Below are 14,355 nucleotides of genomic sequence, written 5' to 3'. Positions count from 1 at the left end.
CCCTACGGCCCCCAAAGCTGGCTCCTACCAGCCTGCTATGGGACCTTCTCCAGTCTACAGGGCCTCCCATTTAGAATTGGACAGAAAGGACAGAATCCCTGTTTAAAAAGCTGGTGGTTCCAGGCCAGGGTCCGGTCTCCTTGTCTTCTGTGAACAGGGAGAAGTCTCTGAGATTGGCTAGTTGACACCTGCTAGCCACAGCCCGCGTGGCCATGAGAGGACGGGACAACCGACAGGCATACAGCGCAGGGGGGACGGTGAGGGCAGGGGATGGCACGAAGTCCCCTTGGCCCTCTGCATGAATCAGCAAGGCAAGGGAGGCCGTCAGGCCATGGCGGACAGGCCGAGGTCGATGGCGTGTCCAGAAGATCCTGCCCAAGAGACACTCGAAGACGAGCTCAAGGGGATAGTGGGGAGGAGGAAGGAGGCCTCAAGGACCCCTGCTTCCGTGGGGTGCTGGAGGCAGAGGGTGGGTGGGCATTTGGGCCTAGGGAGATCTGGCTCCACATCTAACTAATTCTGACCAAAGCCGGGCAGGGCCTGGCTCGGGGCGCCCGGCTGCACCTGGGTGGCCCATTTGAGCTGCAGGGACTGATGGGAGCCAGCCAGAGGGGTGCTGCGACTTACCTCCACCACCAGAGAGAGGAGCTGCAGAGGGGCTGCTGCCCGCTGGGCTTTTATAGGCCCCGCTCACCCCCGGGGCTCATTCCTTCTCTATATTTGGAAAGAGAATGACGGACACCACAAGCTGAGAACCAGCTCCTTCCTCACGTTTTTTTGCCGTTGCCAAGCGAAAGGTATATATAGAAATGAGCAGAATCCATAACCATTTTCCAGCTGTAGGAAGTTGGGAGTTTGAGATGCCTTTCTCTGAACTTGGGGCTGGCGCTTCTTCACTGGACGTGATGGACAGTCTCCTGCAGAGGGCCTGCCAGCTCTCTTCTGCAGCGGCTCCTGCGCTTGAAATCAGGGTGAGCTCCGGCCTCGGGTCAGAGCACATTCAGTCAGCGATTTCCTTAGAAATCTCATCATATGGGGAAGTGGAGGAAACTGAGGATGGAAAAGGTCAAATCCTCTTAGAATTTTGAGCAAGACTTTTGTCACAACATAGAGTTGTCACAGGGCTGTGTGATTGTAAAACTTGTGCCAAGAACAATGACAACACCACCACCACCAGTAATAATAATAACAATAATAATAATAAATTCCTTTCCTCCTCTTCTTCTTTGTCTTCTCCTTTTACTATGTATCTTTCTGTCTCATCAGTGTCATTATTAACTTAAACCTTCTTTAAGCACCGGGAGGACCAACAAGTGAATTCATGACGGGGAGCTATGCCGCCAGCCAGTCTTCACAGCAACAGCTGCTTCGGGCCCTGTTGTTATGAAGATACATCACCAATTAGGAAAGACCAGCTGCTGGCCTGGATGGGGAAAAGGGGGATTGGTGGCGGCCTGCAGAGAAAGGGAGGGCCAGGGGTGTTGAAAAAATGTGGCTGTTTCTAAATCAGGATTGGAAAAATAAAGCCTCATGAGAAGAATGGGGCAGAGTTGAAGCTTTTCCCATTCCCATCCTACTTTTTTCTTTGTTTTTTCCTGACCAAATCTTTGGGAGGGTGGCCAGGTGGGCGTCCTATGGTTGTTAATTCTAAAGAGAACTGGGTGTCAACAGTTGCCCCGAGAATAAAAACTGCCCTCTCCCAACCTCCCAGACTGAACCCAGATATGAGGCTACTCAAGAGGTGTGGGGTGGGGAAGGGGAAGCAGGATTGCAGTCCCCATGATGACGGGACATTAATTAAACACCCATTGTATGCTGGCCCCTAGACAGAGCACTTCAAGACGATACAAAAGAAATGGAAGATGCAGCCTTCGTCCTTAATTGTTTATGTTATAAATGATGAATCAATTGTTTTGTAGATTTAGGAGATTTCAGATCAAAGCAACACACTTATTGTCTGTTCTGTGAAGGCCAGGTACCAGGTAAGTGGCCACCAGGTTAGAAAGTCACGAGGGACTGCCAACCCACCTGCCTGCCCCACCGGCCCGTATGGGACTGCTGTCTGTCACTACCCCTTCTCTTCCCGTTTGGACTGAAAGTCCCATCCTTGGAGCCCCTCCTCACCCCAGGAGAGAGCACCGACACTCCTAACATCTCCAACCATGTCCTGAAAGGGAGTGGTCCCCTTGAGGCTCTGTCCCGCTGGCCCACTGACACATGAGTCCAAGGCTTTGTGCGATGGGGAGGCCTGGTCAGGACAGCCACGGGACAGATAAGTGTCACCTGTGGGAGCAGAGGTGTTAACAAGCCCTGTGGGGCCAGGGGACAGTTCAAGGGGCCCTGGCTCCATCGCAGGCAGAGACACATGCAGGGCAGGCCATGGGAGGAGGATGGCTGCTTGCAGATCCTTCTTAAAGCCCTGGAGTTGTTGTTGGGAGGGACTTTGTGGGAAACGAACATGGGTCCTTTGGATTTTTCTCACTGTAGTCACCAGTTTACCCATATCTCTGTAGAACCACATCCATATGCACCTCCAGAAACTGGAAGGATGTATTCCCACAGGATTTCTTTCAGTTCCTTGTAGAAGAGCACCGTGCCACATTCTTGAGCCCAATACAGGCTCTAAAATGCTGATGGCCTCCCACCCCAGCTTTCCAAAATTACCCACCCTTCCTTCCTTCTCTCCATCCAACTTCTTCCTTGTAGAATCATGGAGTGTTCGGCTGGAAGATCGTAGAGATCATTTGCTAAACAACCTCCTTTTGCATGTGAGACTATGGGAGGCAGGAGGGGTAGGAAGCTTGGCCAATGCCATAAAGAAGATGATCCGAGTTAGGGAAGGAACTCAGCTTTCTAGAAGAAACCTTGAAGAACGTAGAGGAGACAACAACTGGCAACATAGAAAACAGCTTAAAAATTAGATATCAGGACCAAAAAGTCTGGGCATTTGGAAAATTATCTACAGAAAAGGGAAGAACTACACGTATGAGTGGCAGCCGCAGGTTGTAGCCGAAGGAGCAAGGACATCTGGAGTCAGAGGGGCCTGGGTGTGAGTCCCCCAGCTTGTCCTCTTGTAAGCTGTGTACTGGCAGGCATTGTGCCTAACTTCTCTGAGCCTCTGTTTTCTCATCTGTGAAATGGGGAAGACACAGCTGCCTCACAGACTAGTGATGTGCATTCAGTAGGATATTAAATACCAGACAAAAGGTTGCCTGGGCTGTGTTTGGCACATTGTAGAGGTTTAAATTTTCTTCTCCATCTGAAGGTTCCCATGTGTGACAGCACGGTATGATTTGTTTACTTGACACTGAGTAGATTATACTGAATATTTATTTTAATTGAGATGAGGAGGGGAAAGGGACATGTATTAAAAAAAAAAGATTTCCATCCAAAGAGAGAGGAGTCTTAAAGAAGAGAACCTCTTGTTGCTTAAAGAGGTAGCTTCCAGGGGCTAGCTGGATGCTCTCCTGGGGTGGAATTCCTCTTCTGATCAACGGGGACACATGACTTATCAGTATATTATTAGCCGGCTTTTTGGGAACAGGAGGAGCCCTTTTTCTTTCAGCCATCTCTGAGCAAAGCTAATCCCCACAGCCAGAGCAGAGAGCTGCATTTATTCCTGGATAAGCTGGAAAAATAAAGTACTATGTCTCAAGAATGCTTGCTGGCTCAAGAGGCAATAAATGAAGAGCCGCTTTGCTCCCCTTCCCGGAGCCTGGCGGCTTTCTCCCAAGCTGTTTCCTCTGCGTCTGTTTGATGTCTGCTCCACATGCTGACACAGGGCTCCCAGCTACTCAGCAGCACCCTCAGGACCCTTTCTGCCAGAGCATGAAGTCAGCTGAGGGGAGCAGATGCCTCCTGGATCAAGTGCCTTCTCCGTGTCCCACTGTGAGGGGGGTTAGATGTTGCTGGAAGCGAGAAGCTCCGTTATTCAGAGCCAAGACCATTCCCTGGCACTGGAGTGAGGGCTGGGGGTCCTGAGCCAATGCCCAGGGCGCCAGGTAGAAATTCAAGATGAGAGAGCCCATAACTCTCCTCTAATTCAATTCAACAAATGCCCACTTTCCCCAACTTTCTATTATAAAAAATTTCAAATGTACAGATAGTACAAATCATAGTAAACGAACACCCAGGATTATAATGCTGCTGGGTTGATGCCAAAGCCACACTGTGAACCACCTCACTATTTCTACGAGAGGAGTTCAGGGAACGGATGGCTCAGGAATTACAACATGAGCCAGAAGTTTGCGAAGTTGATCTGAGCAAACTTCTTGAAAATGTCAAACCTTAGAATCTATAAGTGATAGGGAGAGCTGGTGCTAAAAGGTGACCAGGTAAGGAGATGGTTCCACAGACCCTGAAAAACCTAAGGAGGGGACTAAAGATGAGTGAGAGAAGGTCTGAGACAGGCAGCCGGCAAAGAGGAGATGCATCCCATACCGAAGTGGGGCAGCTGTCACGAGCCTGTTTGATCCAGATGATTGATGGGCCCTTGTGGCCAGAAGCATGGAGCAACATGACTGAAGCAGGGAAGAATGCTTTGAGCGGGACAGGAGAAGACGGTCATTCCAAGGGAAAGGAGGTTGTAAAGAGACAGCCATGGCCCAGGGCCTTGCCAGGGGATTTGGGGATAGGAATGAAAAGTAATGCATGAGTCTGAACAATGCCGTAGAGAAGGAAGCAAGGAAACTAGTGCAAGAGCTGCACATAGGGTGTGGAAGGGAAAGATCAAAGATCGCCAGGAGGTTACCAATGGGGGGAAAAGGAGAATCTGGAAGACAGGTGGCCAATTTGGGGGTGGTGATTGATTAAGATTCATGCCGTAACCTTTAAGTTGAAGGATAACACTGAATTTTCATTTAAAGTTGTGGCTTTCAAATTTGGCTATACCTTAAAATCATCTGAGGAGCTGTTAAAGAGAAAACAGCTTTGCATAACCAATTGGAAGATATGACCTCATACGGAAGAAAAGACTCCATAGAAACAAATAAGATAAGATGCTAAAGAATAAACCTATCAAGATATGTGCAAAACCTTAAAGTAATACTGAAAGACACAAAAGTAGATTTTCCTTGCTATTGGATAAGACGATCAACATCATAAAGATGCCAATTATACCTAAGTTAATATGTAAATTTCATGCAATCCCAATAAAAATACCAATTTTTTTTTTTTTTTTTTTTTCCTGGAGCTAGAGAGTTGATTCTAAATTTCATGCATACAGAGTAAAGAAAACCCTGAAAAAAGAAGTCACTGGCAGGACAGTCCACCAGATAGTAACACACACACTCTCAAGTCTGTGTAATGAAGAGTGTCCTACCAGTGCATGAAGAGACAGACTGACCAGAGGAACACAGTAGAAAGGCCAGAAAAAGGCCTAAATGCATATGGAAATTTGATTTAGGATGAAGGAGGCCTCTCAAGTCAGTGGAGCAAAGATAGACTCTAATAAGTAGTGGAGGAACAACTGTATGGCCATCTGGAAAAAGATAAATTTGGATCCATCCTTCATACCACACACCAGATTAAATAACAAATGTACCAGATCCAAGTGTAAAGAAATGAGACAAGTACTAAAAGAAATCCTGGGTGAATTCCTTTACAATCTGGGAGTGGGGAAGGCCTACTATGGCAAAAATTCAGAGCAGTAAAAAAAGAAAAAAAGGTAAATTCAACATCATAACAATTTTAAAAACTTTATGGCAAAAAAAAAGCAGAGCAAAAGACAAATGACAAATTGGGAGAAAATATTTGCAATTCACATCACAGGATAGACCACACAATAGCCCCTATGAAACAGTCTTGCAAATGTTTAATCTGAATCTTTTCACGCCTCTGGACACAACTTCGTGCTTTCAGAAAGAAGAGAGAGAACAGGTGAGTAAGGCCAGGAAGAAACGATCAGTCAAAGTCAGAATATGGGGCATCCTATGAGAAAACTGGCCCAGATAGTTCAAAGTGAGTCAATGTTATTGCAAAAAATCTGTTTTAGTTAAAAGAGACCGCAGGGATAGAACCAAATGCAATACATGAACCTTGGTTAGATCCTAGAGTGAAAAAAAGAAAGGAAGGGAGGGAGAGAGGGAAGAAAGAACAATCTGAAAAGGCATTTTGGGGACAAATTGAGGAAATTTGAATATAAATGGGATATTAGATGATACGGAATTATTGTTAATTTTCTTAGGTGTGAAAATGGGAATGCAGTTATGTAGAAGAATGATCTTATTTCTATGAGTTTCATACTGAGATATTTAGGGAGATATCATAACTTATACAACAAACTCCAAATGGTTCAGCCAAAAAAAAAATAATGTATATACACAGATAAAGCAAATATGGCAAAAACTTAACAATAGATGACTCTAGGGGAAGGGTTAATATGTGTTCCATAGGTTTGAAAATGTTCAAATAAAAAGTTGAGGGGAAAAGACAAAAATGAAACCAACAAAACACCCCTAGCCCGGCCCCTGCCCCCAGACCAATGGCATCCGCATCTCTAGGCAGGGCTCGGGCACGGTGTGTCAAGCTCCCCTTCTGGAGTGCACCCTGGATTCTAATGTACGGCCCAGCTGAGAACTAACCAGTCAGAGTTCCTGGGGGCTGGGCGTGGCAGGGGGTGGTGTTGGCTGGGATTGAGAGGAGAGGAGGGGAGAGTCAAAGCTTAGAATGATAGAATTCTGAAGTGGAAAGATAGATTGAAATCATACAGATGCTCCCCCAAATGGTGACTGAAATGGGCAAGAAGAGGCCCCAGACTTGAGCACGTGTGTGTGCGCGCACGCGCAGTCTCAAATAGCAGTGACTGAAGCTGAAGTTACGGGGCGGGGGATAATCTAATCCTTCTTTTGTGAATTAAACTAGTTGAACTAGAGGAGGGTTTCTTAACCAGGTTTGGGCCTCTTAAACAGGTTTAGGATCCCCTGGGAAAGGTTTGGATGTCCAGGCTTCACCCAAATCCCACTGAACCTGAATCTCTGGGGTTTAGACTTGGGTGGGTGGGTTTCAAAAGACTCTCCAGTCGTTTTGAGGAAGACTCCTCGTTAGGAACTACTGACAGCTGATCTCTTCAGGTCCTTCCGACTCGGACGCTCTGTGACTCCACGCTTACATACCTTATTTCCAAATCTAGGAGGGCCGGGGGCAGCCTTGCCCCTAACTGCCCTACGCCTTTCTTTAGGAGGTATGACACCGACTGGAACCCAGAGGCCTTGGAAAGAAAGCATGTGGTAAGGTTGTCCTCCAATGGGGTCCCCAACGTTGTGTCTGTATTCTAACATGTCTAAAATGGGTAGGGAGGGGAGTAGGGAGGTACAGCTTGCAAAAAAAGAGCACAAGCAGTTTCTGCAAAACATCTGAGCTCCAGGCCCAGAGAAAGCACCTATCCTCTCCAAGGGAAGGGAAGGTGAGAGAAAGCGAGCCAGGCCCCACTCGGCCCAGGGCTGCCTTGACCCGAGGCTTCAGCTCATCTTTTCCCTTCACCAGGCCTCAGTCTCCTCATCTGAGAAGTGGGTCTCTCTGATCTCCTAGGTCCCCTCTGGTACCTGCTTTTTCTGATTTTCTGATTCTCATCAGGAGGGTGGGCCAGCATGCCCGAAAAAGGATGAGCTGGGCTGCGACGTGTCATGATATTCATCCTACCACCACAGTAATGTGGGTGGGAGGGGGTCTGGTTGCCAGGCACATCCCACTTCGTGAGATGCCTTGGCCAATGCTGTCCCCCTGTAAGACCACCCTTGTGACACAGGTATCAATTTCCCAGACCACAGGAATGGGCAAAGATGTAACTGTCATTATTTCTCTTGAATCAATTTTATCTTCGTTTCCAAACCTCTGCTTCCTCAAGAGAGGAGAAAACTAAATTTTGCCACTTCAAGGTTACCGAGTTGCTTCCAGAATTTTTTCAGTATCTTCTGATAAACATGAAATTCAGGGTGCTGCCTGTTGCCCCTTCTCCTCGCTGCCTCCCCAAACCTGCTCTACATTCAGAGAGGGGGATGCCTTATGTTTCGTCTTGGCAGACGGGAGGAGGGGCCTCTGGCCTACATTTGTCCTCTCCCCGTGGCGGTCTCTGCTGAGAAGTGGACCTGACCCCGCTGGTCCAGTTACCGTGGCCTCCAGACTCCAGGTCAGTTGACACACTGCCCCTCCCTCCTGAAGTAGAGGCCCCCACAGCTGTGCTCAGGCTTGTGCCAGACAATGGGAGCCAATGATGAACGGGACTGACGTGAAACACAAGTTGTGCAATTAATTGATGAATCACATACCTTTGTGATTCGTACTACAAAGAGGAAATGCAGGGAGCTCAGAGAGGAACCCAGATGAGGCCAGGCGGCCTCCCTGCCCCTGGTACCTCAGTGCTACTTTTGTTTACCCGCACATCAGCTCCGGCGCAGAACTCCAGTCCTTCCTTGCTTCCACCAGAAATCCAGTCGCACTGAGCATCTTATGGTTTGTGTGAAGCTTAGTACAGATGCGAGGGGAAGGCGGGGACACCTCGCCTTTCTCCATGTTACCCCCAGCCGCTCCCCCACCCCCCAGCCTTCCAGATCCCACTCACTACCCTCCAACCAAGAGCTTAAAATACTCTTCTCCTGCCCATGCCAAGTAGCCTTCTCATTACCTCAAGGCTGGATGCAAGCCCACCCCAGGGCCTAGATTCTAACCCAGGTAGGGTTAGTGAGGTGTTTCCTCACAAGGAAACTGAGACAGCCTCACACCAGACGCCTCCCACAATAGCATTCTCTCCTTTTCCGCACTCTCGCCTCCCTGCCCAACCTGTCCCTTACACTCTAGGCAGAACTGTCAGGGCCACGACCCTGCCGTCTGGCAGCAAATGGCACTAAGGGGCCTGTATGATGTCACCTCTCGCCTGCCATGACCCTCCCACCACCATATCATTTGTTGGTTTGTCAGTGACCTCGCTGGTTCCTACACACTGACTTCACATTCCCCTAACATAGAAAGCCCACAGTTACCATTTCTTGTGCTCAGGTGGAGTACAACGTCCCTCTCACTCCACTACTGCATTCCTCTTCCCACCGTGACAGCACCATGGCTTTTCCCAACACTGGGATGGGCTGGGGAGGGAGGCTCTGGCCAAAAACGTGAGTCCAGGTCAGGGATCATCCCTCCAGCAGAATAGTCATTTCTAGAAAAGCAAATTATGGGTTCTTCAGAAAACTGGGAATGACAGTCACTGAAAAGTCAGTTCAAAAATGATTTAGCAACCAGAATTTGTGGGAAAATGTTCCCTTTCCCAAGGTGTTTCTGATCATCAAATTAATCTTCATATAAAATTTAAATTATAGGAAAATATAAGATAATGAAGGTAAAGCATAATCTCCTCACTCAGAGCTAACAACCACTAATATATTACTTCTAAATGTTTTTATATGCTATTCGTGTTTGTCTTTTCAAAATAAAAAGGGGAGATATTTACTTTTTTTTTTGGTGAGGAAGATTAGCCCCTGAGCTAACATCTGTTGCCAATCCTCCTCTTTTTGTGGAGGAAGATTGGCCCTGGGCTAACGTCTGTGCCCATCTTCCTCTACTATATATGGGACACCTGCCACAGCATGGCTTGATAAGTGGTGTGTAAGTCCGCACCTGGGATCCGAACCTGCTAACCCTGGGCCACTGAAGAGAGCTCATGAACTTAACCACTACGCCACCAGGCTGGCCCCTACATACTTTTTATTAAGGCAACACATGCTCACTGTAAAAATAAAATCATATCATGCAAAAATGTATTTGTAACCAACTTTGTTCTTACTTGATGTATTGTGGATATCCTTCCATGTCAGCGACTTTAACTTTACACCATCATTTTTAATGGCACCACATAATTCCATTATGTACCGTACTTAATTTAATAAATCCCACTTTTAAAAATATCAATTTTTATGCAGGGCCAGCCCAGTGGCATAGTCGTTAAGTTCCCTCACTCTGCTTCAGTGGCCTGGGGTTCACGGGTTTGGATCCCAGGCGTGGACCTACACACTGCTCCACAAGCCATGCTGTGGTGGCATCCTACATACAAAATAGAGGAAGATGGGCACAGATGTTAGCTCAGGGACAATCTTCCTCACCAAAAAAAAAAAAAAACAAAACACAAACATAGCGAAGAGCATCCTTGTCTCTTTGAGCATTTATCCAATTGTTTCCTAAGGATACATTTCTAGATGTAGGAACACTAAGTCTAGTGCCTTTGGTACATGTAACCATATCAGTTGCCTGAAAGATGTATCCATTTACAGTCCTCCTGCCCCTGCTGTGTAAGGGTTTATTTGCCCACATCTTTGCCAACTCTGGGTATCATCGCTCTAATTTAACAGTTTTAAAGGTCAACAAGATAACTTTAATTTACTTTTCTTCTATTATGAGTGAGGTTGAACCTCATCGTATATGCTGCTGGTCATTTGTGGATCTTCTATGAAGAGTCTCTGTATCCTTTGTCCTTCTTCTCCTGAGATGTTAATAGTTTTCTATTTTAAGAACTTTCATATATCAAAGATTTTAGTAATCTCTTGTGTATATTGCAAATGTTTTCTCCATTTGTTCCTTATCTCATTTGAGCCTCACAACAATCGGGGGGGGGGGGGGCGCAGAGCAGGTGGAATTATCTCCACTTAATTAAGTAGAGACTATGACTCAGTGAGGAATGTTGGCCGATGGTAAGAGGGCCGTGCCAAGACCTTGGTTTCCTTGCTCTGAGTGTGCTGCATCAAGCTGTCCCACTGCTCCAACAGGGCCCTCATGGCATCCTTTAGGATTATGGGGGAAATAACTTTTCCCCTATACAAATTAAAATGTCTTAAATATTTGAGCCTCAGTTTTCTCTTCTGTAAGAGAATGGAGTTGAACCAAATGATCTCCTACATCCTCTTCAGCTCTACTGTCTTCTGATTCTCTGATTTCAGGCACAAGAGAGAGCCACTTGGATGAAAGCACTGCTTTTATCCTCAAAGCACATACGAAGGGTGCAGGAGGCAGCTGGCTTGTCTTGGTCCATGTATGGAGTGCAGGGTGAATGTCCATGACAGTGTGGTACCAAGAGCATCTCCTTCCTAGACTTCCCCAGGCTGGAACCAGGAGCTTGAGTCTAGCCATGTCTCTCCCCAGTTGAAAGCACAAGGCACAGAAACTCCAGCATTTCTGTGTCACAGCTGAAGAATTCTAGATCAAGGAAGCTATTACCTCTTCCCATGATCCCTGCAGACATTACTAGTGGATCATAGCACACACCATCTGCGCCCGGTCACAGCTTCATAATTCTCCTTAGCGCTGTATTGCAGGAAGCTTACCTCCGTCTACCTGCTCCCTCTCTACCCACAGGCTTTCTCTGCTTGCTGATTTGCGCTCATCGTCTCAGTTGGCACGTGGCTCGTGGCGGCCACCTCTGGCCTGGCTCTCGCCCCTCTTCATCATGACCGTCTTCTTCCACTCCCATTGCTGATCAGCACAGCCTTCCCCTGTTCATATTCCAGAGAGAGGATCGGATTGGTCCAGCCTATGAACTGGCCAGCTCCGGCTGCGGAGGTGCGATCACGTGGTACAGCAGACCACCACTGCCGGTCAGCGGTGGGCGTGAGGGAGCAGCGCTTAGACACGTGGGCGGGGCGTGCACCGTGAGGCCTCGCCTCGGGGAAACCTACCGCAAATAGGGTAACTGGGCACCTGTATTTCCTGCGTGCTTTTATTGTTATTTTTTATACTTAAATTCTTAATCTATCTAAATTTATTTTACTAGAGGATATAGAATAAGAATCTAACTTTTTTCGTTTCATTAATCATTGTTCCAGTACTAATTTTTAGTAATCTTCACCAATACACCAATACTGTTATACAGTAAAGTTAACATGGATATTTCCGTACTTTTATTTCTGATTTGATCTGTTAAATGCTGTGTAAGCACTACACTTAAAAAAATCTGTTATGGTTTAGTAATATATTTTAATATTGGGAAGGCAATTCCTTCCTCCTTGCTTTTATTTCACTACCTTCTTTTATTTTCCTGTAACTGTTTTTCACATTTATTTTTCCAGATTAATTTCAGAATCTTTTTGTTGAGCTCCTGAAAAATGCCGTTGTGACTTTTAAAATAAGGTTTATTGAAGTCTATACATCAAAATTCACCTTTTTTGTGTGTGTGTGAGGAAGATGGGCCCTGAGCTAATATCTGCCAATCCTCCTCTTTTTTTTTGCTGAGGAAGACTGGCCCTGGGTTAACATCCATGCCCATCTTCCTCTACTTTATATGGGAAGCTGCCGCTGCATGGCTTGACAAGCAGTGCGTTGGTGCATGCCTGGGATCTGAACTGGCAAACCCTGGGCCGCCGCAGCAGAGCATGTGCACTTAACCGCTTGTGCCACAGGGCCGGCCCCAAAATTTACCCTTTTTAAGAATGCAGTTGGATGCGTTTTGACAAATGTGTGCAGTTGTGCAGCCACCACTCCTATCAAGACGGTGAGCTTTTCCATCACCCCCCACAGTTCCCTCGGGCCTCCGCGACCACTGGCCTTTGTAATGTTACCGAAACCATGTTCAAGATTTGAGGAGGAAAAAATGCACATATGTACATCACAGAGTCTTCTGATCAAGGGGCAAACTGTGCCTCTTTATTCATTAATATTTCAAAATTGTTTTCCAAAATTTTATAATTTTCCTCTTATGGATCCTGAATCATTATTGCATTTATTCTGTTTATTACAAATTGTGTGATTATTGTGAATTTAATAATCTTTTCATTATATTTCCTCTATGGCTATTATGATACAGAGTAAATTTATTGATTGTTGCATATTTATAAATAACTGGACAGTGATTAGATACATAAAACACTCAAAGGGGTACAATTTTAGACGTACTGGTTGGCAAACTGGTTGGGGCAGAATGACCTAAAACTGTCCTATTCTTTGTTTATCTCTTGTGGGGGTATTTGCATCCCAGAAGCACCCTCCAAGGATTGCGTCTCTATCTCTGTCTATATCTCTATATATCTGTCCCTTGTACTTCGGTGTTCAGAAGACGTGGGATTAATCAACGCATCAATGAATGGCTGCCCTAGTGCTGCGATCCCTCCTGTTCCAGGGCTTCCCGCATGGCTGCGGGGTGGTGCCTTCTGCGCTTGCAGGGGCAGGGCCCAGGGGTCAGGGGAGACCCACCTGAGGCGGCAGAGAGAAAAGCGCAGGGGAAAAGCATCCCATCCAAAGGCCTGTCCCTGTGGAGTAAAGGCTGATCCTTGCGGAGCTCCAAGGCCCCACTTTTGTCCGTAGCTAAGAGCCTTACCAGAGCCTGAGCTGCCCAGGAGACAGGCAGATTCAGCCTCCCCGGTTTCCCTTAGTTACCCCAGCCGTCCTCATCACCTGACTGCACTAGGGCCAACTGGAGGTCACATGGTCCTCCATCCGGTTTCCATTCAAATTTCAAAATGCCCAAATGGAAACACTGCATTTAGCCCTGGCCAGGCCTCATTGGCTAACCAAATAGCGGATCTCCTTGATTTTTGCTGAAATTGTATCAACTCAATGGAGAAATCCTTGGTATCATATGCTGAACAGAAGTTCTGGCAGGAAATGCTTATGTCTTTGATTAAAATTTTAGAAATAAGGTGTTCAAATGATTATCAGAAATGGAATTTGTTTACTTGAGAAACTCTTTCGAATTATGTGTTTCATGGAAGCACAATTAATTAAAGAGCTTCCTGGTGGGGAAAGATGAATTACTTTATTATTCTTTTATTTTCCCCTTCCCTGTTGTGGAAAAATTAGTAGGCCCTGTGGTATAGAGGGGGCAAAGGTCAATGTGCTGTAGAGCAGTGGTTCTCAAACCTTCACGTGCCTATGACTCACTTGGAGATCTTGTTACACAAATTCTGATTCAGGAGATCTGGAGTGGAGCCTGAGATTCCGCATGTCTAGTAAGCTCCCAGGTGACATGACACTGCTGGTCCAGGGACCACACTTGGGTAGCAAGGCTGTAGAGGGAGGTCTAGTATCAGCTTTGATACAAACTTTCAGACAAGCACCTGGGTAGGCCCTTCCTCTCCTACATCATGAGGACATACTAGATGGCCTCTGTCACATCTGATACTGTGATAGAAAAACAGCTCAAGGCCATCACAGAGATGCAGCAGATGCAGAGCCCAAGGCTCTTAGGGCGACCTCTTGAGACTGGAGGCTCTCACCCACATCTACAAAGCTCAGCTTGGCCCCACACCTTTGCATCATCTTGAATGAAAATTGGATAATGGGCTGCCAACTGTGGACCCGCCCAAGAATACTTCAGATGGCTCAAGGGTAAGGGCAGTGTCCCTGCTTACCCCATAAAAAGGGACTCAACCAGCACAAGAATCA

Source organism: Diceros bicornis, chromosome 18 (genome assembly GCF_020826845.1).
Source record: "Diceros bicornis minor isolate mBicDic1 chromosome 18, mDicBic1.mat.cur, whole genome shotgun sequence".
NCBI lineage: Eukaryota > Metazoa > Chordata > Mammalia > Perissodactyla > Rhinocerotidae > Diceros > Diceros bicornis.
Note: the sequence above shows the minus strand (reverse complement) of the source record.